This window comes from Centroberyx affinis, unplaced genomic scaffold (assembly GCF_046629955.1).
Source record: "Centroberyx affinis isolate AG114_WGS23_722 - 3 ecotype Tasmania unplaced genomic scaffold, CSIRO-AGI_Caff_v1 ptg001667l_1, whole genome shotgun sequence".
NCBI lineage: Eukaryota > Metazoa > Chordata > Actinopteri > Beryciformes > Berycidae > Centroberyx > Centroberyx affinis.
Genome location: NW_027280092.1, coordinates 481,021 through 504,041, shown reverse-complemented (window position 1 = coordinate 504,041; position 23,021 = coordinate 481,021). Strand labels below are relative to the sequence as shown.

General features: G+C 42.4%; 1 protein-coding gene across 2 annotated transcripts in view; it reads left to right on the top strand.

The window, feature by feature from the left end:
- The first annotated feature begins 1,918 nt into the window (after window positions 1-1,918).
- LOC139651440 (microtubule-associated protein 4) overlaps window positions 1,919-23,021 on the top strand; it is a 113,587-nt gene continuing 92,484 nt past the window's right edge. For both annotated transcript variants that reach the window (XM_071528352.1, XM_071528351.1), the window contains exon 1: window positions 1,919-2,003. The gene's annotated coding sequence lies outside the window, so the exon portion shown is untranslated. The remainder of the gene's footprint in view (window positions 2,004-23,021) is intronic.

Genomic DNA, 23,021 nt, shown 5'->3' with positions numbered 1-23,021 from the left:
CATAGTACTTCCAGGTCATGGAAGAGGGGGATATTGAATAGCTGCAAATATAGTGATCCTAGATGATACAATATTATATTGTATATTTGTATGTTTGGTTGCAAACCACTGTAACAGAGGGATGGCATGTGTGGCGGTCCTGGGCAGAACATCAGTTGACTGTTTTTCCTAAATATTGAGGAGCACTTGATTCAGCTTATCTAGGCAAGGAATGTTTCCACTGTTGGCTGTTCAAGTGCCTGGGAAGTTAAATCAAGTGCACCTAAAATATTTCAAATCTAACTTTTGCCCAGGTGGAATGGGGCTACACTTTTTTTTTTTTTTTTAAAGGATGCACTATTGTCAACACATCTGGGTAAAATACACTCACAAAGGTTTTGAGAATAGCATCACATCCTTTTTAGAAGTGTAAACTCTATGGCAGCCCTGTCATGGAAGAGTTAGAGTCTGAATACTGAGTTAACTATAGAGTTATAACACTGGGCCGGCCAATGGAGTGCTTATAGGAGTTAATGATACTTTATCCATATCAAATGTTAAAGAAAGCTAGAGGGGGAAATGGTGAAGCTCCAGGTCCTGATTGTGTGATAGCATTATCAATGGTTGAACTTTATAAAATTTCAAAATATTTCTTTCAATAAACCTCTTTGAAAGCAAAACCAAGGTGTCCGGTCTGATTCTTCAGACATTTGTTTGGATTTGTATGTTATTCTGTTATTTTCCATCAGCCTGCACCCCATCAGTGCTAATGTGCCTTCCTAACTCATGAAAATAATGTTAGGATGTAGTCATGTACCATACGCAAAACCATGACATGAAACACCACTTTGGATGATCATTCTTATAATGACAATACACTTTATAGTAAGCATGCTGATAATTATGATGCAGCAGCCTAGTCACAAAAGTGTTTGAATATAATTATGTCCCACTATGCAGAGCATGTGAGAGACAAATGTCACTGTCAGTGACAGACCTACAACTGAAGTTCGCCATTTTTGTCACAAGGTGTCGCTATAAATCTAGAATTTGAATGTGTAGGGATGGGCCCGACATGACAAGACAGTCTACTATTTGAAAGTAGTGCCTGCACCATTGATAGACATTTATAGTTATGTTTTCCCATTGTTGACAGCCTTTATAGGCAAAGTTTAGTGTAATTTTAGAGTCACTGAGATAAAAGATGCCAGCTACAGCCTGTAAGGATTCAGCCAGAGGAATTTGTTATTTTAACAGTTCTATTGGAGATAGGCTATACTACTCTATTGGAGATAGGTCTGCTGCTCAGTTTGTCTGCTTTAAACAGGAGGCCTGTGGTTTATCAGCCGCATCTGAATAAAACTATCAAAGCCAATTTGTTTTATTCATTATCAAAATTAGATTCAAAAATGTTTATGCTAAAGGAAGCGATGTTCAGTTATCCAAGGAAAAATAAAATAAATATTAAACATAACGGACCTACTTAGTTAACCTGGTCGGTCCTCATGTAATTGAATTCAAAATGCGAATTAAAACGCGCATTTACTCGTGTAATTTTTAATTTCCCGCTTGAGGCCCTATATTTTCTGTAATGAAGCTAATCCCTCTCATCCCGGTGACATTCCAGTGATTTGGGCGGTTTGGGGAGTCTTCCTGGGCCGTGGCCGTATCTAGAGCCCGTTCCCCCCGGCGATTGGACCCGCACCGTCCCGTAAAAGGAGTCAAACTTCTCCATTGTATGCGCCGGGTGTCTGTCAAAAGTGCATTGACTGACGACGTACTGCCGGCCCGGGACTTGGAAACTGCGATTGGACAGAAATCCCGTCACGCTGGCCTAATCGCTATTTTGATTGGACAAAACAGGAGCCAGTCACGAATACCGATCTTTGATTGGAGCACAGCTTCAATGGGGAGGAGCAAGTTAGTGTGCGGCCACAGGAGTGCACTAACGGGAGGGCGGATCGTAGTGGTGACAGCGACGCTCGGATACTCCCGACAAACTGTCAAAAAGCAGACAACTAACGGTGAGTCAACTCGAAATTAACGTTGTGTTTTGTCTCCGGTGTCTGGAAACGTTCGCCGTTTGCAGTCAGCGTTGCGTTTCTCGGCGGACGGTTGAATTCTTTGAAGCAGTGAAATGACGGTGATTTTGGATGAGTGATCTCACAGCACGCATCACAGCGACGGTGTACAGGGGTAGGATAGTGCTGCCTTTAAGTGCTCCTCGTAAACTCCTGCTTCCAAGCTCCGAACTCGTAAATTTATATGAGCTGGCGTTCATTCAGTTGTCTATGGTCGGATAATAACAAATGCGCCCTGTAGAAAAATAGGTTTTGGTTGTTGTTTTGTTTTAGAATCCAATTGACACAGAACTACTTTGTGCTACAGCGACAAAATTAAGAGGATCGACTGCGCAACAGGAATGTAATTGATGTTTCAATCAGTTTATTAGCCAAAGCTGTTGTCTACATAACTTTTTACCATCCGTTGTTGGTATGGCTTCCATGCTCACTGGCCGTTAAACGCCACATTGCAACAACTCTCACTTTCCCAGTTGTATTTACCCCAGTTCATGTGCTACGCACTCGTAATTCCGATATTTCTGACAGCACTTAAAGGCAGCATAAGTGCACACGGTGAATTTGCACTGTCACACAGCCAGAGACAGAGTAGTAATGGCAAAGTTATGCAAGCAAGCTTGACACTCTCTCTCTCTCTCTCTCTCTCTCTCCCTAAGTTGGACCTATCGTTATTTTACAGGCTGTGGTTGACTGTTAAAGTTTTAAGGTCAGGCTGGTCCCACATGGCCTCTTCTGCTTTACTGTATGAATTGGCAAGAATAATGCAGACATAGTGACATAATTACATAGTTAGGCTCCATATAGCCGTCTATAAGCGTTCTATAAGCCCAGTATAAGCTTATTTCCTATTCAAATGCCTGCTGTTTTGTATTATTACTATTGGTAGTAGTAGTACTAATGGTGGTAGTGGTGGTACCTTCCACCTTATCATTAGCATACTTGCTGCTAGTTGATGATAAATTAATATTGAAGGGACACAGAGATATCTTTCACTGCTACTCAGTTCTACTGTCTTCTGGCACTATTGTTTGGCCCTTATCATTCCTTATCATTGGCAGCTTGTGATGTTGGTGATACAGGGCGATAAGCTTTTCTGCTGCTGCACTTACTTCAGTTCCCTCTGGATAAGTGCATCCATTACAAGGCTAAATTTAAGTGTAAATGTATCATTGTTACACAATAACTATTATCTAACAACAAAACAACTGCTGCACTGCACTAATCGGTAGTGCAGTGTTAGTCAAAGTTTTACATGCTGAATGAAGCTTCGTATTGGCATGAGTTTCTAACTTTCTTCCTGGTTTGAGTTTCAAAGTGCAGATTGTTCCCATGAGCCATAAACTTGATATGCACACACACAAACCTGTGCTTGTTATTATATGTGAGTGGTACGCATATGCAAACACATGCATACACGTGTAAACACATGCACAAACACGCACACGGGATTGTGTTGCAGGTCTACCTCAGAACTGACTCTGTCCACACCTTGACAATGCACTGGAACATTTTAATAAATTTTGCCTTGGAAATTGATGATAGAAATGATAAGAGGAATAGCAGCAAAGAGAGGATTATCTTTGTTACTGGAGAGGACTCTCCCTCTCTCTCTCTCTCTCTCTCTCTCTCTCTCTCTCTCTCTCTCTCTCTCCCCTCCCTCTCTCTCTCCCTCTATCCAGATTACTCTCCAATCCTCCCCATCCAGATTACTGAGCGGGGAATAAGAGGTGGGACTGATCTCAGGCCCTGAATTCATTATGGACTCCATCCAGTCACATCCCTAAATGTCCCGTTGCTTGTTACTTTGCTGTAAGCCAGCAGAAGTGATCAGGTATTAGGCCCCATGATTAATCACGTAGGTCAGAGGTGGTGTGTTTCTTGGGTCGGTCACCTTCCAACTGTCCCTTTGGCGGAAGGCTACTTTCTCACAAACGATCAGGTGTTGCACTGTGATACTGAAAGTTCCACAGACAACCCTGCAGAGGTGTTGCAGTGGTGAGACACATGACCTGCCGCCCTGGGATTGAATCCCACCAGGTTCTTCTCTCCTGTGTTTCCCCCAGGCTGGGTCCCTCCCAGCTCCCCTGCTGTCTCAGCAGAGAAAACAAAAACAGAAACATGAAGAGAGAAAGTCCTGCACCAGTGTTTCACCCAGAAATATGTTTCATGATGAGGTGGAAAGACCTCTGAAGCAGCCTTTAGACCTTATGATTTTCCATTGACAACACATGCTAATGAAATGTGACCAAACGCCATGAACCCTGGCTAACTTTGATTCAATAATTAATCATTCAAACATAATAAATTATTGACCCCCACCCTGTAATGTATGACTTGAAAGCTCTGAATGTAAGGATCTGTAATCTATGAAGAATGAAAAAAAAAAAACGATTTCCCATAGTTTGCCTGTTTTTCCGTGTTGGGTCACAAATCCTCAGGTGTGTTGGTGGCATTTATTGACCAATGTGTGAACGTTTTATCTGGGTAAGAAAGCAGTGTAAAACATTAATATAAAATTAATATATGTCCCTATAATCATGACTTGGCTGTTTGTGCTCCTTTGTACTCAAGGCTCTCTTTTTGATATCTCATATAACTTAGTTGTACTCTATTGGCCCTGTATTTGTTTCTATTGTGTGAAAGATAAAGCCATGAATTTTAATTGTTTCCTAGCAGGGAGTGCACTCTTCCAGCTGTGGGGAGTCTGCCTCTGCTGATTGAAGGCAGAGGAAACGCTGCACATCTTTGACACGCACAGTCTGTATATTGTGTCTCATATGCTGTTAGGGGAGGGCAGTTGTTTCTTTGGCTGGCGTCAGGCACCATTGAGCAGAGGGGAAATTAGCAGCTGAGACTGTTCAGACTCCTGTGAAGAAAAGAAAGTACCTTAAAAACCCATTCACTGCGACCGCATGCCAGAAGCACCGCAGTACAACTGGTGCCACTAAGACCAGATCTTTCCAGTCATGAAAACTTCTGAAAAAGAGGAACATCTGTTTTTTTTCCCCACCTCTTTTAAAAATACATAAGCCCAGTTCTTCTGATTATTCTAACTCCTCCTCAGTGCAGCGATGCTGTACTAGTATTTCCTGGCCAACTATGAGAAGGCCCAGTTAATGCTGACTCACTACTTGCCAATGCTAAATACCAATCTGAGTAGTTTTATTGTTGTGGACAGTTTTGGATGTTTCTGCTGTGGGAAAGCTCATTTTTATACAGACTGTTCTTTCCTTTGAAGGTGTGAATCTAATGAAACAGCACCCTCCCATTGAATGTTGTACTGTAAATAGATATCATAGGGAATTTCAGCACTTGAACATTGCAGTGAGTCTATACTCTATCTTTAATGTTGACTTTTACTGATTCCAAGTCACCAGTCCCAACAAGCGCAATCACCTCAGCCTGGTTTTGGCCAATAGCCATTAAAACTGGGCACTTATTTTGACCAAAATGCCAAATTCTACTTAAAGAGGAACTGAAGCACTCTCATTTTCAGGGCAAATTGGACAAATGAGGCAGAGGAGGTCTGCCCAAACCGAATGTCATGCATTAACCCAAAAAGGAAGATGCTTTGTTTAGAGAGTGTAATTCCAGAGTTGGGTGGATGGTTGCTTAGTTGGCTGCTCAGAGAGATAAAAACAAATCTAAGAAAATGCAGCACACTGCTTCTTATTGGTGTTGTTTTGGGGGAAAGAAAACGTTAAAAAAAAAAGGTTATTTGTGTGCAGAGTACGTTTTTAACCCTAGTGTCCATGCAGCCAAATCCAGATCCCTTGTATAATTTCAAGAATGCATGGTGATTAATCAGGAAATAAGCAAGTATCAGTGTATTTACAAACTGCAATTCCTTGGCTTGTTGCTGCAGACCCATTATGGGGAGCCACTGCAAATAAATCTGTGTATGGGAAGCACTGCACTGATTCATTAAGTAGTTTACTTCAGGCGTGATGAACAACGCAGATATAGTCTATACAACAGACATGTTTGCCTGCTGGCTACAACTGGATTATCAGACAGCCTGACTGACAAGTAGTTTCGATGGATTAATTGTTTATATTGTGAGAAAATCACAGCCACTTTGAGCGTTTCAATCTGATTTAACGGATTATTAAGGCACATGTAAAGATAATCAGTTTTAACCCTCTAGGTGTTTAGGATAAGAAGCAGTAGGAGGCAGACGTATATTTGTATTGATTTAGTTTTCAATTGTTCATATTCACAACTGTAGACTGAGCTTTCCTTGTCCATGGAAATAAAATTCAGATTTCTTTTAAATGGAGTGGTATTCCCCTTAAATAACTATCAGTCCCTGGCAGCCAAAACGGTTAGCAGGCAGTCTGGAAGGAGTCATCACCCATTGCAGGACTTCCCTAGCAGGGGCAATAAAAAAAAAAAGTGATTTACAAAAGAATGCATTTGTTCAGAAAGCACTGGATCTCACATCTTTGAATGTTTGAGGTTTTGTCCTGGAATGTGAGTGATTAGACAGAGAGAGAATGACAGAGGGCACAGAGAGGAACCGACTTTATGGTTTATTTATAGGTAATTTCTGCTGTTCCTTCCCTAAAAGTGACAGGAACTGTCAAGCTAGGAGTGGAGTGATGTACCTTCAGCTGTCTGCTTCCTCCAAATTTCTGTCTTATTCAGATCGACAGATGCCAAGAGGAGCATTATGGGTGGGACTGACAAAGACTATCAGTCAGGTGAATTTTTTCTACCTACCTGTAGGTCTGACGTGACCCGTGAAATATGTAGGCCTTCAGGAACCGTTTGGTATTTGGTATTTGTAGCATTGAGTAACATATGGTGCTGTGGTCCTGGGTCCCGGTTTAACCCAGGCAGTCTGGGTCTAACTCCTGGTTTGGGAAACGAATTGACAAAAAAACACCATGTCTTAACTTTTGTCATCACTGTGGCATCTCAATACACAGATTCGATCACTGCAGAATCCAGTTTTTCACTCAACAGCCATGGATCCTCGAGCAAAAACACTGAACCCCTACCTGTAAGCCAGTCTGGCTAAGAGCATTAACTAAATGTCTAATTTGTAAAATTTAATTCATTTCAGCAGCTTTGTTTGGAAAGGTTGTGACATGGATCATGCCTCTGTGGGAAGGTGAACAGGTACCAGCTGCCTCCTCCAGCCCCTATTTCCAGTTCCTATTTTGTCCTGGTAGCATAATGCCTGACATTCATATGAAATCCCATTAGGCAAAATCTACCTCCACTCATGGGATAGATTTTCATTTCAGGCTAAAACTGTCCACATGCTTGCTTGGATTATTTATTTATTTTTTTTACCCCTTTTTCAACCAGGTGAGGTTGACTGAACAAGACGATGCTTGAGCATCAAGCATCGTCAAGAATTTTGACTGTTTTTTGCAGCATCAACATGGAAGGAAATTAACTTTCAATATGGGAGTACGTGCATAAATGAAGGAAGAAAGAATGAATGAAAGGAGGGAGGGAGGAAAAAAGGAAGGAAGGGAAGAGGGAGGGAGAAATGACCACAGTAAGGGAGGGAGGGAAGGAAGGGAGAAAGGGAAGAGGGAGGGAGACATAACCATAGTAAGAGAGGGAGGGAAGGAAGGAAGGAAGGAAGGAAGGGAGGAAGCAAGTGAGCGAGCAGACAAGTTTATAGAGTCCCTAAATTCAGAGACCCTCAATTCATCCGGGCCTGTGGAATGTCAAGGACGGACCAATTGGCTGGAACTAAGTGCTCTTGATTCCTGCTCTTTCCTCTCCACCCAGCCTCTTATGAGAAACTGCCTCCCTGTTGGATAATCTGCTGCCATCTCATTCCCTCTTCCTCATGGCTGCTGACCATGACTGGGCTGATTTTCTTTATAAAGCAATTCAGAGAGGAGATGATGAAGTATGCCAATAGACAGCAGCTCATAGCAGCTATAGAATGTAATGCTGATGGTCCTTAGATAATGATGCAGTATCTTACATTGGAATATGATCGAGAAAATTCCTCATAAGTGACCTGCCACCCTGACCGGAAGCGAATCTAAATTCAGTTTGGAGGTTTTCCAACTAAACGAAGAGTCAAGGTTAAAATAAAAGGGTGCAGGAAAGCTGATCCCTACTCAACAGTCTAGGTCGTCTTCTTCACTGGAGAGCGCTGTAGATGCTGTAGTCAGAATACCCTCTTCAAGGTCAACAGGGTGCTTCATCCCAGCCTGCCTCTGTCTAGGATCCAGGAAGCACAGAAAATCCATCATCCATTTCCTCCTGTGCTCCCAAACAATGCTTTCTCTGCTGGCTGTTTGCTCTGCTCCCAGCATGGGACCAGGGCGGCATTGTAGGGGGAAATGCCTTTTCAATTTTTCCTGCACTACTGGCAAACTTAATAAGATTGTACTTCTTTTTTTTTTTAAACGGGGAGGGTTTGCTGAGCGTGCATGGTCTTTTTCAGCACCGCCCTGTTGGACACTTTCACACCAGGGAGTTGCCTTGATCTTGAACTGGTGGCCACTGAGCAGCTCCCCTGGAACAGCTGGGTGTCACATGGCTTGCTCAAGGACACCTTGACTGTATTTGTCAAGAGGGGGGAGAGTTACTAATTCAGTTTCCATGCCTAGTTTACCCCCAGTAGTTCAGGAATTTCAACCAGCAACTTTCCAGACACAAGCCCTTTTCTAACCTCTACCACCCTCATTAAGTTGTATTGTAGTTCTGATGTGGGGAAGATAGGGAGTGGGCCAGTATTGATCAATGCACTAGAGACTAGGCATAAGTCTGTTTGGTTGAATTGGGATGGAACGTCGTGAGCCCAAGTATTTTGAAGGATGGTGATGCCATGCGGCCCCGTGTGGGCGCAGCCTGTGGGCTTGTTAGCCCTTGGTGTTGTCTGGCAGGCAGAGGTCAGGTGTTAACAGGCAGCACTGTGTGGGATGCTGCTCCCTTACACCACAAAAATGCAGCATCAGTGATCTGCAGTGAGTCTGTGAGAACAAGTACAGGTCAGTCTGGGGCAGGCAAGGTCATAGACATGAATGAGGGCAGCAAGAGGCACGCACTCTCTCACACACACACACACATACACACACACACAAACCCGAGCCCCCAGGCCTTGTTTTAGAGAGGTGATTAAAGAAGTTATTACTGTGGTCACAACCTGTTAATTGTAAAGGATTGATTGGCTGCCATGTATTTGGTGAGACCGTGTGTCCCAGAGAGGGTGACCCAAGGCAAACATCTATGATCTGATGTGATGTGGCGAGGATGGATCGATGCTCAGTAGAGTTTATTTGCTCCGATACGACCAGCGCCGCTGCCCAGCAGTATTGAACCTACAGCAGATCTGTAAAACACTTCATGTTGTTTACTGTCAAATTGATGTGGCTATAGACACTGGTGATTCATTCATTATTAATGTGTTGCAGAGCTTCTTCAGCTATGAGTCAAGGCACAAAATGGACATTGCATAGAATTGTAAAGAACTTGGAAACAGCACTTGTTCACTTATATAATAGATGCAATATATAATAGTAGCCTACCTCTTTCTCCTCAGCTGTCAAAAGTGTGGGTGACTGCCACATATAGACATATTTATGAGAGTGTTTGTTAGCCTGAACTGTTGGCAGAAGAGTTCACAGTTGTGCCATTCAGTCAGGTGGTGCCCTGCAACACAAACAGTTTCTATCCAGCAAATGGCTCTCATCAAGCTGGAACACCGATTGAGTTTGTGCTGCTTACCATCGAACAGTTCATATTCTTTTAATATTGTCTGGGCTTGTTAAGTATCGCTTTGAGGAAGCTAGGGCCAGGTGAATTATTATTTATGCACACTCATTATTTCTGTGCTGTATCAAGTCACAGAATGGTTTTCATCAGTCATGTGTTCAGGGAGAAGAAGAGCACTCCCTTTCTTGGCAGAGGAGAGGGAAACCTCCAGTTTGCCTTTCTAGTTCCCATGAATTATGCATTCCTGATGATTGGTTTTAAATCAGATCAATACGGCAGCCATTAACATGCGTCTACAGTGTTACTACAGCGTTACTACAGCATTACTACAGTGTTACTACAGCGTTACTACAGCATTACTACAGTGTTACTACAGTGTTACTACAGCGTTACTACAGCATTACTACAGTGTTACTACAGCGTTACTACAGCGTTACTACAGCGTTCTGTAAGATCAGCTGGTAATATCATTTGGTGTTTTACATGAGTGGATTTCTGGGAGCTTGTGTGAGCACATACATTCATTCTGTGTGGACACGTAGATGCATAAATGTGTATGCGTGTTTCTGTGGTGGGGGCTGGAGGGGTGGAGTTTAAGATTGCGTGACAGCGGCGGATTGAATGAATGAAATGATGGAGGGATAGAGAGAAGAGAGGTAGAATGGGCACAGAGTGAACCGGCTGCTGTAATCCCCCCCCCCCTCACAACAGTAGCAGCTGGACCAGTGTGTTTGCAATGGGGCTTTACTGCTGCCAATCAGCCCTGCTGGGAATTATACAGCAGGAGTAAATAGATAGATGGATGGACAGATGGATAGATAGGTAGATGGATGGATGGATGTATGGATGGATGGATGGATGGACGGATGCGGCTAAAAATCAGGTTCCAACCGGTCATGAAGTTTCTGGAATATCAGGGGATTGTGAAAGATTTATTCCAGTCCGGTAAAACAAGGGAATTTGATAAATTCTCTTGGGAATGTCATTGAATTTTACAAATGGGTCACTTTGCGTGAATATACTAGATTGTATTTTACAACTTGTTTCACACATGTGTTGTATTAGTTGGTGGTTTTTTCAGCCGTTTTTCTCAGGAATCCCAAATAGTGGAAACCAGACTGTTGTTGTACTCCTTTAAGAACTTTTCTGAGCTGAAACACAATGCTAGAAAAAGAAATAGTCACACACTCCTGCTTATATTTGTGGTGACATTTATTTTGATTGTGATGAAACCCCTTCATGCCCTGTAACAGTTCATTTCCTGTTGTCGTTTTATTTACACTGCCCATTTATAGTTTCACTTTCACTAGCTAGTAAATAAAATAAAATTATTAAATTAAAATTAAATTAAATTCCGTGTAGCATGAAAAAGGTCTCAAAAACTCAGTAGCAGTGCATCCTGGGACGTTTCATGACAGGTTGAGAGATGATAGAAACGAGATTTGACTTGTGGAAAAAAGAGAGGATCCCGAATAGCTGAATACCATCAGGAATGTGAGGCATTTGAAGCCACTGGGTCGAGGACCATTATGTTTTTGTCATATAGAAACCACTATTGTATTTTACCACCAGACCAAGCTTTAGTTTATCTACGCACTAGTGAATACACTCTGACGTATTGCAGCTCTGGACGAGTGTGTGTCTGCTACCTGTGTGCGACTGTGTTTGTTTTGGGATTAGAACTGACCTTTTTGTATCTGTGTGTCTGTCTGCGTGTGTGTGTGTGTGTGTGTGCACTAGTGTGTGTCCACGCTGCTTTGCGTTCCATTGCAATGTGTTAATCCTAGCTCTGCAACAATAGGGCATAGTTCCCAAACAAATACAGTGTGTATGTCAGTCTGTGTGTGTGTGTGTGTATCCATGCATGTCTGTGTGTGTGTTGGAGCGTACCAGAGTGTGTGTGTAAGTGTGTGTAGGCGGGATCACGGGGAGATACAGGGAATTCATTCACTTACTGCCACTCTGTCCTCTCCAAAGGAGGGAGGGATGGAGGGAGGAGAGAAGAAGGAGGAGGAGGAGTTTGTGTGTGTGTGTGTGTGTGTGTGATGCAGGGTGTGGCAGAGAGATCAGTATCCTTCTGTCTGTCTGTCTCTCTGTATCTGTCTCTCTCCTCTTTTTCTCCTCCTTTTCTCTCCCCCTCTCTCTGTGAAATGGAGACTAATGGGCTACAGCAAGGGCTGAATTATATAGACGTGTCCTGAGAGTCCTGTGTAATTCTATTAGGATGGGACACAGGGCAAGAAGACAGCTCTGTGTCCATCCCAAACACACACACACACACGTACACACCCGCACACACACAAGGCCAGACACTAGCCCTTTCACTTGGGCCTCACACAGGTCCACTGTGGGCTCCATCAAGGCACTGTGTGGATGTGAGGACAGCAACACACACACACACACACACACACACACACATGTAATCAGGGCACATATTGGCCTTAACTAAGGTGGTGCTCTGTGAATAGAGCTAAACATCAAAGACACACACCAGCTTTTAACATGAAAGGAGGACCACACACACACACGCACGCACACACACGTGCAAAAGCATGGTAGTTGCCGTTTTGGAAATGTTGGCTCTCTTTTATACACATTTTTTGCATTACATGAACATCTGCTCCCTCATTTCCATATTTGCTTACTCACACACAGGCATACACACATGCATACACACACACACACACACACACACACACACATATTCAGGGCAAGGGCACAGCTGACCTGTGACAGTGAGCAACGCTGCTGCAATGTCAGCTCAGAGGATAAGCTGCTCTGCTCTCTCTCTCTCTCTGCTCTCTCTCTCGCCCCTGTTTATACCTGATCTCTCTCTATTTCTATGTCCCTCTTCTCTTTTCATTTATCTCTTATTGTCCCCTTTTCTGTCTTTATTGCTGCCTGGCTACAGTATGTTTCCGTCCAACTGCCATGCAAATTTTACACAAGCTTTTGAACTGTCGCAAAAAATAAAATGTGAATTAGGTGTGTTTCCATCAGGTGGGTGGTGAACAAATGAGCTTTCCTCTTGAAAAACTGAGAGTATTTCATGAATTGATTGGGAAAGTTGTTATTGTTTTTTAGTGTCAGCTTTCATCTCAAAACAAAAACAAAGAAATGCAGCAACTAATGTTCATACAACTGCGGTGGAGACTTAGCCATGATACAGACAGCAGGTTTGACATTTCTGGGTGGTTATAATAGACAGATATTTTACATATTTAACATACTCAGAATATCCAACTGTTGAACTGTTGTGCAATGAAACTGAACCACTCATGGAGCTGATCATGCCAAGCCTGTGCCGTTATTTACTCGACAAATATGTTTCCATTGCTATTGGAATGAAAACACTTTTTGCAAAATTGTGGGAATTTTATTGAATTTTGAGATTTCCATTCAGCTTGTGTAATTTTAATCATTATAATTCCCAAAAAATACTTGGATGGAAACCCAGCTAGTGACTTTGTCGTCCTCTCTCTGCTTCTCTGGTCTCTCTCTCCTCTATTAGTCCTTTCATCCATCTGTGTTTCCACCCTCATTCACTCCATCATTTTCTCCATCCACATCCCCTCCTCCCTCCTTTTCCCTGTCAACCCCCCCACTTCTCCTTCTTACCACTCTCTCTCCTCTTCCCCTGTCAATAGATCAATAGAACCCTCTCTCGATCTCTCTTCATCCTGCCTCTTCCTCTCTCCCTCTTTCAAGCTCTCTTCTCTTCTCTTCTCTTCTCTTCTCTTCTCTTCTCTTCTCTTCTCTTCTCTTCTCTTCTCTTCTCTTCTCTTCTCTTCTCTTCTCTTCTCCTCTCCTACCATCTCCTCCTCCTCCCCATAGCAGTTGGCTGGTTGACAGATTTTGGAGGCCGTCGTGGTTTTACATCACCACTGATTAGGAAAGCAGGGCTCTGTGTACTTTTCACACACACACACACACACACACACACACACACACACACACACACACACACACACAGACACACACACACAGACACACACACACACACACACACACAGTTATCCCTACTGACAGCAAATACTGTCTGTGCTTTTCCTCGTTACACGGGGCAACTCATATAGCTTGGCTGCATTATTCATCTGCATATGGCGTACTACAGTATTCATTATGTACTATATGTGGGATATCATGCATAAAAGCTATGCTATTACATAATAATCTTGTGCATATGGTAGAGGCACACACGCACATACACTCACTTCCTCTCCTGCACACACTGAAAGACCTGTAAGAATTTATTTTACTACCATTTATGGCATGTAGGAGTGCATGTTGTTACATTATTATATAGCTATGACATTCTTCTGTATAACTCTCTCAAAAACACGCTCGCTGGTAAAAGCCCATACATTTTTCTAGCATGGACTCATGGCACATTTGAGCATATGTTAAACACACACACACACACACACATCCAGGCTGTGTGTATTTCTTGCTTTGTTGTGTAGTCAGACTATTTTGGTCTGAGTTGCGTCAGCCTCATCTGATGGTGTCGCATCCGGAGGAGAGGATTGACGGCAAGGTGAAAATTGAAGTTTCATTTTGTGTATGCGTGTGGGCGTGTTTGTGTTTTGATTGCTATGCACCAGCCTATCCTAGATGAACACATTAGTTTCCAGCCTATTTTTGGCCTTGCAGCGTCTTACATCAACTCTAATGTATTAGAGACCCGGGTGCTGTTGCGTCATCAGTGACTCATCTGAAGGCTCTTGAACCTTCTATCTAAATGATTTAAACCCTATGAATGTTTAATGCAGTGTTGTGTCTTTGTGTCACTTATTCACTGATCATTTGGTTCATAAACCCCCCTGGTGACTAATGTAAAGGGCTTTGTGAAATACATTTATTTTTTTCGTTGAACAAAGTGAAAGTATTAACCCCACTTTGAAAGGATTCAGATCTGTTTAATAGTTTCAGAACACATTGGAGCCATTACTATACATTGGAGTGAACACATTGCTTTGCTCCAATGTATTTTGTTGTTGTTTTAAAGAAGCAAATTACTTTACATGAACTTAAACTCAGTGATGTAGTGGTAAAAAGACAGATAAACTATGACCTCCAGTCGGTTCATTACTCAGTATTTCAATGTCATGTATCTTTGTCCTTTAAAATCTTACTATCATATAAGCAAAGGCATAAGATAGGTGATACCTTCTATAACATTCAATAAGGTCAAATGGTAAATATTTCATTTTGGAATGAAGCTCTTTATTTAGCCATGGCCATTTCCACAGTTCCTGCTTAATTATGTTGATCATGTATCATAAACATGACATAGAGCATATTGAAGCAGGCCATCCAGCTGTTGATACCACAAGTCACAGAGGGGCTTCTGAAGTGTGTGATCTGGGATAAGATGTTGTGGTCTGAACTGTGGATGGATAGGTGTGGTTACCAGATCTGGGTCAAATAGCTGCCTGGAATACCAGATGGATGGGATTCAGGACCGTTTTAATAGTGTCTGGTTAAGTGGTTGGTCACAGAGAAGTACACTAAACTGCCTTTCAGGTACTTTCATGTGTGGGTTGACGTAAATCTATATGACATAAATTCATAAATCATTGTAAGTCTTATCAAACTGATGTAGGTTATGTGAGGGTAGGGGGAAAACAGAAATGAAAGCCTTTCTGTTTATATGTAATTGATTTTGTTTTAATTGTTGGTTGTTTGCTTCATAATGATCACTGACTGGAGGTCGTAGTTTACCTAACTTTTTATTTCCCACTACAGCACTGTGGCAAACCACTCAAGTAGGTTAAAGAAGCCATTAAATGGAATTGCAAAGACTTATTTGAACCTTTACAGCTGCAGCCCGGCCCGTATGTGAAGGTGTGTCAGGTCATTATCAGAGGCTGCGGGTCAAAGCATTATATCACTTCCTGCTGTACGCCGGTGCCAAGGACATCGACCGGCCCACTCAGACAAAGTGTTTGTATTTCTAGCCTACGGTCAACACACACACATCACTTTTTAGTAGGTGCGGTGCTATAAAATGAGACAATAACTGACTTTGACCTGATCAGGAACCCCGGGGCTTGAACTGCTGTCACTATTAATGGCCTGTCGGAGCAGTTTGATGTGCGGGACCCAATTTCGATTTATAGACCTTTTTTTTTCCATTGTCTCTAAATAGGAAATGTCGGATATGGCCACGACAGGCGCTCACACACCATGCCAACGTGTACGGATGACACACTTTCTGACCGTTACAAAACTTACTGCTCCATTATCCCTAAGAGCATGATTCCCCTGGAGTGTTTTGGGCTTCACTGCTTTTCATACACAGTGACCCCATACGCTTAAAACACCACTCACTTTAGCCAGGCTGCCATCACTTTACATAATGGGCTTCCCAAAATGTGTGTGTCGTCTCTGCCCTGACCCCTTTTACACAGTGTAAATGTTATATCAGTGGATCACCCTCTTGTGTGTGTGTGTGTGTGTGTGTGTGTGCAAGCAAGCAAACAAATATGGGAATGAGAGAGCAGAGTGCATTGAGAGAGTGTCTGCATATTGCATATGTTCATATTCATTCCTATGTATCGGTCTTTTCTGTCTGCCTGCATGTTGTGTGTGTGTGTGTGTGTGTGTGTTTGTGTGTGTTTGTGTGTGTGCCCTCTCATTTGGTTGCATAACAAAGCGTTAGCTGAGTGAATACGGGTGCGTTCACATCAAGCATGTTTGGAGCGGTTCAGTCTAACTGTGGAGCAGTTCAGTCGGTTTGGCCAGGTGAAAACACCATTTGAACCAAATAACTGCACCAAGATGCCTGAAAATGCACTCTGTCCTCTTCCAGTCCATGTTGTTCGTTGTGTGACCGTTGTTCAGTATGGTTTTATGGCTCTAGCGAGACAGGTGTTGACATCTGATAGCCAGCAGCTCCTCATGCTTGGAAAGCCTAGTGTAACAAAATGACCTGAGGGCAAACCGCACCTGGACTGATGCTCATGTTCAGTTATTTCTTCATGTGCTCTTAACTGGTATGAACAGCAGAGAAGGTCAGTTAACGGCAAAGAGTGCAGACAAGTCCATCATGCTTAGCTTAAGTTACAGGGAAAATGTCCATGTGCAAGTCCATGTGATTTAACAAGCCTTGGTTCACTTGTACTTGCAGTGTGAACTTGAATGAATCAAATACAAAAATGCAACAAAGTAAACATTCCCACTCTGATTTGGAGCAAAGAAAACAAACTGTAGGTGTGATTGCAGCCTAGGAGGAGAGGGCTGTCAATCAGAGCTCATCTGCCTCGGGTTAGGTGGCAGCTCACAGTGGAGGGGGCGGGACCTGACTTTATTTGAAGTTCCCAGCCCTGCAACCGCACCCGTTGAACATTAACAATAGTGGCTGTAGACACACACACACACACACACACACATGCATACATACTTAACCAGCACTTGGACGTAATATGCAAGGGATAAGCAAGGGAGCGGGGGATCACTGCACTGCACCTGTACACTGGTATCCCTCCTGAGACTAATTATAACAAACACACACACACACACACACATACACCCCCCCTACCTCCCTGGGGCTTTGGAGGCAACTCCCTACATTCCTCAGAGAGCTTCTCTCAACTCAGACTGACAAACCAGAGGCTGCAGGGTCTCTCTCTCTCTCTCTCTCTCTCTCTCTCTCTCCCCCCCTCTCTCTCTCTCCCTCTCTCTCTCTCTCTCTCTCTCTCTCTCTCTCTCTCCCTCTGACTAGTCATCAGTGTCGCCTCACCCTGGGCTAGTAGTCGCAGAGCCTGATGGAGGACATACCACCAGCGTCTTACATAAACAAAACTGTATGTGTGTGTGAGAGTTTCTTGTGCTCATGTCAATATGTGGTTTCTCACTAATTACCGCAGCTGAAGAGTTGAAAGGTGAAACGAGAGGTGTGTGTTGGCAGAGGTGCAGGCTTCACCCAACGTTTTTTTTTCTTTTAATGTGTGATCATTTAGTATTTCACCAATTACCTGCTACTATCAGTTGAGTTAAACAATACTGACTGAACCACATTATGTCTGTGTGTGTGTGTGTTTGTGTTTGTCAGAGTACATAAGTGACTTCAAGTGACTTTAATGTCAGCAATCAATTTATAAATGTAGGTATATAAATATAAATTCTGGTAATCTCTTTATACTCACAGAACATTTCTGTTTTTATTGACAGTCTGTTTGAAATATTGACTCCAAAATGGATATATAACATTTTGGAATAAAACTATTCATAATAGATGAACACCATTTTATCATGATTTGCCATCAACCTAGTTCTTGTTTGCAGCATGTTTGACTTGGTCGAAGCAGAACCGCATTTTGTCTTGTAAGTTTTACAGCTCTTAGTCAACAGTGACACAACACAGGTTGTGGCTTTGCTGTAGGCTTAGGTGTGAGCTCACTACAGTATCCAGCTCCGACCAAACACGTTCTGTTTGTCATAATTGTGTAGTCTACACGGCAGGGTCTGAATTATGGTTTCAGAAGCCTTAAAAATGACACTTTCTCAGTGCAATGCTAATTTATAGTGAGAAATCCCCCTGGTTGTGCAGATGCATGCTTTACTGTTTCTTACTGTCTCTCCAGGCTCATTTCTGGAGGTGAAATTGGTCTTAGTGTGTTTTTTTCCAACTGGCATCAGCAATCTCTTAAAAAGTTGCATTTTAGAAACCTGATTGCAAATGTGCTCATCCCAGGACCCAAATTACTGTCACTCTAGGACCCGGGCATTTTAGGGCCTCGACCCATAGTGTAAGAACCACTGGGTCTAAAGTAGATCTGAAACAGCTTTCATCGGAAACCAACAGCTTTCATCTGGGTCAAAACCCCAACACATTTATTGTTGATCCCTCCAATTGCAAAATTCATTTAATTTTTGAATTACATTCTGTGTGTGTGTGTGTGTGTGTGTGTGTGTGTGTGTGTGTACGTGTGTGTCAGGGCGTATTGACATAGTGCTGTGATTGTGTGGCTTGGTGAAATAGATTGAATGGCCTGCTAGGAATGTTAGAGATAGCATCTCACTCAGATTAGTGCGATGGCAGCTGGACCCTAGGACACTGCAGACCTCAGTACACACACACACACACACACACACACACACACACACACACACACACACACACACACACACACTGAATCTACTCACTGACTATTGCAAGATAGTGCATATCATCATGAAAAATTTGTTCAAATTTTTGCCATTAGAATGTCTCCTAAATCATGTTAAAGATTGTAGTAACTGATAATGTAATAAGAACTGCCAGATAATGTAAAGACGTGTCTTTCTAAACAGTTAAAAATGTAATAACACCTGTTAATGTAATAAATTGCTTGATAATGTAATGACATATTCATTATTGGATTATAAGTGGTGTACACTTTGTTTAATCATTACAATATCAGTCTGAAGAAGTTATCTGGCAATTTACCACAATAACAGGTTTTATTGCATTTTCAAGCCATGTAGAGACACATTTTATACTATTTTGAGCAGTTATTACATTATGTGTCAGTTATTACATTATCAGTTGCTGCATGGATATTTTGCTTTTTTGACTACGTCTACTTACCGGTGGTACGTAACCCAATAATTCTCTTACAGTTTACAGAGGAAATAAGGAGTGTAGAATTTGTTGTGATTTTGAAACCTTAACATGCCTTACAGAAGAAGGGGAGGAGCACTGTGAGCATGCTTGGTGTTGTGATTTACAGTGTGTGAACAGGTATCATTTAACTGTCTCTCGCATCCCTGCCCCCCTTCTGCTTTCCTGTAAACTAATGGGTTTGTAGTGTGTGTGTGTGTGTGTGTGTGTGTGTTCAGGGTAGTTCTAGGAAGAGTCTCATTACACTTACACACACACACACACACACACACACACACTGTCAGCCTTTTGAAGTAGATCCCCCTGTCTGTATAAGTATTGATGAATAAGACAGGGTTTGACCTGGAGGTATAGAGTGCGCTGTAACTGAATCTGTACCAGCAGAGAAGCCAGGCCATGCCGGGCTATTCTAAGATATGCTACACAACGATAAGATAGTTATATCCTAAGTAAGGTAGTTACTATATGCTGTGTTATGCTAAGTTATGCTGGGCTATTCCAAGATATACTAGAGCAGTGGTTGCCAAACTGTGGCCCGGGGACCAGCAGGGGTCCTTCAGAGTAGGGCTGGACGATATGGTTGAAATCAATATCACGATAATCATAAAGATTTTTTTCGATATCGATATATATGACAATATGGCTCACATAAGCGAAATCACGTTAAATTTTCACATAATATTCCTTCCATACTTCATTTTGTCTGAATTTCTAAATAAAATTAGCTTGTTCTCATCAGTTCAGACAGCAGAATTGTGCGTCTCGATATGCCAAAATCACCATATCATCACAATATAATCCCACTGAAAGACGATAAACGATAATATTGAATTATCGTCCAGCCCTACTTCAGAGGTCCAGAACAAAGTGACAAACACGATCATTTCACTATTTCACTCACTAGAAGTTAGCACAGTGAGACAATGCATGAGGAGGACTGTTTAGCATTACACCAAGTCATATCTAACAACAAAAATCTTCTCATATGGGGTTTCCTTAGCACAAAATCCAATCAAATTGGGGTCTGTAGTCTATTGTGGCTCTATTTGAGGGTCTTTGATATGAAAATGTTTGGGAATGTTATGCTAGGCTACATTTCAACATTCTGTGTTTCCCCTACTTAATATAGTGAAACTTAACTCAGGTCAACCTAATTTAGAAAGAGGAAGAGAAACACTGTACACTTTGTACACTTGATTTTCTCTAATCTCAGAGGTGGGTGCTGCTGGGTGCATGTGCCACAGTTAGCTTGGCTAGGCTAGGCTAGGCTATGCTAGGTGGAGTGGAGGTTGTGTCCTGGGTGGCTGTGTGTGACAGAGGATCTGAATGAGTCCTCTAGTATTAGAGGACGGTTCAACAGGGGAATCCCCGGTATGAAAGGCATGGTCCAACCCCTCTGGGGACAGGCAGAGGCTCATATTCTCATAGTCTAACATGTGCTCAAATATAGCCTACACATACTCATAAAAATGATAGACATTCGACACTTTCAACATAAAAATTTGTTAGCTTTTTTCTATTTAGCCTATCATCACTCCACTGCTGTTTGCAACATAACACACCTATTAAAGAGAAATGTAGTCTCTTGCCTTGACACCCACACTCAGTAAAACTTAATGTTTTGCTTCTTCTGCCATGTGTACACTCATGTTTAGTGCCAGCCGAACATGAGTGGCTATTTTAAGAAACCAGGATGTAAAGGAGGTGCTTTGTGTTAACGCCAGAGTAATGGCAGAGAATCCAGTGTGAATAGGTAATGTACTTTTAATGAGTTTAGTCTTAGGGCGGCGCTCCTTCTAACTGTCGGAGAAAAAGGCACCGGTTTGTAATTGAATCCATCAGGTTGTGTATGAACAGGTCCTGTGTGTGTGTGTGTGTGTGTGTGTGTGTGTGTGTGTGTGTGTGAAACAGAGCGAGGGGTAAAAGGCCCTTGTCAGCTGTCTCTGCAGATCAGCTGGAACAAAAACAGAAGTGTGGGTGCAGGAAAAAAGGGGAAACGCTACAGAGGGCCTCAAACACAAACACACACACACACACGCGCCTGCACAGAGACAGACGGGGCATGCACGTCCTCTAATAAACACACACATACAAAATGAAATACATTTGCACATTCAGTTCACATTAACTGTTGCGCACTCAAATTAGTAGGATTACAAAATAGACAAATTAAACGATGACGCAAGATAATCCAGATTATTTAGTTATTAGTAAATTTTGTGATTACGATTTTTACTCGAAACTAAAATCAGAGTATGCATTTGTACACGATTAATTATGCAGCCTATGTTATTGTGCTAATTTAGGAAATCTCTTGGAGGTTGGTCTGTATTGATATTATGGCGAACCACTGCAAATAGACATACGTATAGGAGACAATGTAGACACACAAATTGACACACACACCTACCGCAAGTTAGCATGTTGTTTGGGGAAGCTTGCTGGTAGTTGCAGTTCCTATTAATGCCAAAGTCTCCTAAGCAAAGTCTCCTAATCCCATATAGCCTATATATAAACCAACCTGCTTCAAATACAGGTAGTGGAAGTTAGCTAATATTACCTAAATTCTCTGCTACAATCCAGCAGGAAAATGCTTGTAATAATTGTAATATGTCACTGTGGTTGTATCCAACCTTGTTAATATAAAGCCAGACAAATACAATGACACACACAAGCACACAGACACGAGTGGCCTGATCTGTCTAGCTGAAGTGAAAGTGAGAAGAGAAGCCTGTAGCAGCGACCACAGGGCGACAGACTGAGAGCCATAACTTGACTCTGGCAGTGCACGCCAGCTCTTTTTCTCTCTCTCTTTCTCTCACTCTCTCTCACACACACACACACACATACACACACACGTGGTAACTGAGTAGCACGGGCAGATGGAGGAAGTGTCCCACCTCTCCTAGAAGGTGACATCAGAGGTCAGCTTTCCACCCAGTGGCTAGCAGCCCGGGCCACTGAGGACGTTGTTTTTCCAGATCATTTTTAGGGGGGCGTCTGCTTTATTACATATTACACAGTAATCATAATACCATCTGTGTCCAATGGGGAAAAATAACATACCCAAGTCTTCTCAAGTGAACTATTAAACAGTGAATGTCTTTTTTGCTGGTGAGGGGAGCTTTGTATGACTTTACTCGATATTACATAGTGAAGAGGAACAGACAATGTTGTGAATAGATAATAGATAGTGTGGAAACCCCCATTGGTATGAGCTTATTATAGTGAGTGAGTGTGAGGGACCAGTTGCACAATGCAAGTATATGTCCAATTAATCATTGACTTCATTGGCAGCATCATAATCAGCTTGAAACATTGGCATCTATTTGTCTTGGCCTATGTTAAAAGAGCGCTAAGCTTCTGTGCAGTATGTCTGTGCAGTAAATCCACTGAACCGCTCTGTCTGACACACATTAATGTTCTTTATTTTTTTGATCTAATAATTATTCACCGTGGAAGAGCTGTCAAGACTTGTAAGAAAAGAAACTGTTGTTTTGGGTTTTTTCTTTCATTTCCACTGACAGCTATGTGTGGGTGCGTCACAAATTCTTTCAGGGTCACAGCCGGAGACAAAGCTCCTATCTCCAGTAGAAATGTCTTTGTTCTCTTTTGCCCCCAAATCCCTCCAAACGCAGGCAGAAATAGGCAGAAATAATAAC